This window comes from Aythya fuligula, chromosome 23, assembly GCF_009819795.1.
Source record: "Aythya fuligula isolate bAytFul2 chromosome 23, bAytFul2.pri, whole genome shotgun sequence".
In the NCBI taxonomy this organism is placed as follows: domain Eukaryota; kingdom Metazoa; phylum Chordata; class Aves; order Anseriformes; family Anatidae; genus Aythya; species Aythya fuligula.
In genome coordinates, this window is record NC_045581.1 from 5,201,841 (window position 1) to 5,205,578 (window position 3,738).

The following is a 3,738-nucleotide window of genomic DNA, read 5'->3' on the forward strand; positions in this document are numbered from 1 at the left end:
CCTGAGGTGGATGCGGCCCCGCTCGTTGTCCCCTCAGGCGGCTCCGTTTGTCCCCTCGTTGTCCCTTCTGCTCCCTGCGAGCCCCCCAGCAGCCGCTCGAGGGGCTCCAGTGCCTCAGGGGGTGCAGCCACGGTTCCTTTGGGCATGGAGGGGACAGGGAGGGGGGTGCCACCAGCCCCCATCCTACAAACCTACGTCCTATAAACCTCCATCCCACAAACCCTCATCCTACAAACCCCCATCCTACAAACCTCGGTCCCCCACAGCTCATATGTACCTGTGGGGGCCGTGCACAGACCATGGGGCCAATAATTTTAACGTTTTTGGAGAGGTTCCTAGTGGTGGGCAAGGGGTAACGGGCATAAAGCAAACCTCAGGAGGTTTCGTCGGCATCTGAGGGAGTTTGTTACAATTATGGTGACAGCGCTGGGGAAGGTTGCCCTGAGAGGAGCTGTGGGGTCTCCTTCTCTGGAGATATTCCAAACCCGCCTGGGTGCCGTCCTGTGTGATGTGCTCTGGGTGACCCTGCTTGAGCAGGGGGCTGGAGCAGCTGATCTCAGGAGGTCCCTTCCATCCTCAGCCATGCTGTGATGCTGTTTCTCTTTAATCCTCGCTAAATGAGTATTAAAGGACTGAGCCTCATCCTTCGGTACTCCCAGGAACGCCGCATGATGCAAGCGCTTCCCATGTACAGGACACAGCACAGCCTGCGCCAGAGCTCTGCAAGACTCCAGCACGTTCCCTCCGCGCTGCCAGGGCAGCCACAACAGCCGGGCTTCATCCTCTGGGCTGAAAAAGCCAGGAATGCACAAAAGTGGCCTGGAAGGGGCCTGGAAGCTGCAGCAGTGCCCAAACACAGAGGACGAGGCACAAAACTGCTCCGTAGACACAGTTAAAGGCAGCTACAGCCGTCCCAGGAGCCTTTCACGCAGCCTCCTTTCTCAGGGAGTGACGTGTAAAGATGTCTTAAAAACGCACAGTCAACTGTCTAAAAACTAACACCTGATAAACACACGTTATCCCTCGACATCCCCATAACAACCAAAGGATTGACACCAGCCTTGTGTTTGTTTTTCCAGTTTGCAGAGGAGCCACCAGACTCTAAGTAGCTCGGGTTGAGGAGAATAAAGGCTCTGATTCACTAGATCTGCATGAATTCAGAGCGTACGTCTGCCCTCTCCTCGGTTTTTGGCAGTGTTTTTAACAATGTTTAGTACCGCTTTGTTGTAGATTTGCTACACAAACTGTCACCAGAAGAAATGCAGAGGGTGAAACAAGCAAAACAATTGTGTGCGTGTGGCAAAGTGACTCAGACGTACCAGTTCCAGCGTGGGGTCAGGCCGTGGCACCCTCATCTCTATTTTCTCTTCCCCAAAATGCTTCTTTGATAAGAATCATACACGAATAAGAGGAGTGCAGTGAAGCTATCCAAGCATCTTTGAACCTGCAGCTTATTCTGGAGGAAGGATGTCAGCTTTCCTGCTGGTGAGGGGCATTTTCCAGCTACGCAGCTGTGGAAGTAGCAGCAGGGGAGCTGCACCGTCGGAGCAGCAGAGCAGAAGCTTGAGATTCAAGATCCGGGCTTCACATACATTATTAAGAACTGCTGTTCCAGGGACTGCTATCTAAATTAGTCTTAAAAGCGTAAATTTAGTTATCAGAGAAGTTACGTTGTAAAGATTCTAAAAAAACCTGGAAATTAAAAGTAAGCTACTAGAATATTTCCTTAATTGTATTCCTGAGAGGGAAGGGGAAACACAATCACCAAGATCAAGCAGATATACCCAAGGCAGACATCTCCACAGAACGTGGGCACCTCAGAGCCGTGCGAGCACTTCTGATGCTGCAGCTTAGGCCACTGTAACCAGAACCGAGGGCTGGGGCTCAGATGCCAACCTAACATTTGAAACCAAGGAGCCCGATCCATTTTCCAGGACTTCAGACCCAGCCTCACAAGGCACAATTTTCTGTTACACCTCTCTTTCTCACATACAGTCCCCCTGAAGCTGCAAAAGAAGATTTTTCTGATACATTTTTTTTTTTTTTTAGTGATATAACATTAAAAGCAGCAGCAGGTGTGCAGAATCTATAAAGATGCTCAGTTCGGTGTTCTGCATGCTAACAGTTTAAGTAAATTAGCTGAGTATCTGCATGCCATTAGCAACTCCCTCCTTAAAATCACTTAGCATTATTCAAAAATCCACACTTACAGCTCAACTGCTAAATAATTCAGTCTCTAAAGGTACGTCAATACGTGCTTGTAAGGTAGAGCCCAAACTAATCCACAGAATTCAGTGGATGGCCGGCAGCCTCCAGTTTTGTACCCCAAGACAGACGCCTGAGCTATTGGCGTGGGTTTGCAGAGGACTGTGGAGTCTGCAAGGAACTCTAAAGCTGGGAAATGTAAAGTATTACAAGGTAGAGAAACACGGAGATCAAAGTTTAACCCCAATCCAAAAGAAGTCTGAAATTCGTCCTTAAAGCATCTCAGAGCCACTGGGCTTCTTATAACCCTCAACAAGCCGTGCAGATTCACAGCAGACGGCCATTGGAAACGCCTGGCCACAACTCACTTAAACAGAAAAGGCTGAAAAAAGGCTGAAACAATCTCACAAGTGCAGGAGCTGGCTGCTCCACAAATCAAACCACCACAAATTCTGCAAATAGCGGAAACGCGATGTGTAAACGCGCACAGGAATAGCGATAGCAGGGGGCCGTTGGAACGGGGAACAAAAGGTACAGGTGAAAATGTAAGCAGCCGTTTTAAATCAGGTTTTGGATTTGAGTCAAGACAGATCCAGAGGAAGGGTTTGCTTTAACATTGCCCGTCTCAAAACCACTCAAGTCACGCTAAGGTAGCAAGGCCAGGCAGCTGGAGGGGCGGCAGCTTTTGATGTACGCTTGTGCCATTTAATAACCGAAGGAGCTCAAATTAAGTCAGTTCTCGGATGATATTTTAATGAAAAGTGGGACTGCCCATCATATTCCAAGGAGCTTTAAGCATATTACTTGTTCGCTTAAGTGTTTCTCTCATCAAACAGAAACAAGCTGGAAAGAGAGGAGGTTTGGATCCTCCACAATATCTGATGCAATCCAGCTACAGTCAGCATTTCACTGTTCGTTCCCAAGCCCTCCTACCGTGAACTGCCAGGACTGAGCATGGAAGCTTCTTCCTTCCCCACGCGAGCTGACTCAGGAGTGTCACCCCAACATAGTCACATTGCTTTTATTTAGGTCTTCTGCCAACAGTTACAGGGTAACAGACACTTGGGACTGCAAAGTCAAAGTTGCAAGCAAAAATCAGGACCGAGGCAAAAAAAAATAATAATAAAAAAAAATAAAAATCCACAAAAGCAATCAAATCAAATATAAATACAATGTTCTGGAGCTCTTTAATCATACCGTTTTCTTTAATAAAGAGGTGGTTACGATCTTACAGTATTTTCTTTTGGCCTAATCCAAGGATTTTGTTACTCTTTACCAGTCTTAATTCCACGCATACAAAAAAAAAAAAAGTTGATATTCAACCTTTAAAATATAAGCCATATTTTCTTAATAAAATAAGTTTTGTGCTGCTGCTTGTTTAGTAAGTACTGTACATCAACTGTTCACGTCTATTTAACAAATGGACCAGACAGAGTTCAAGCTAAAGCAAAAAAAAACAAAAACAAACAAACAAAAAAAAAACAAACACAAGAAAAATAACCCAAACAGAGTGTCTTGTCAACACCCTGTGTA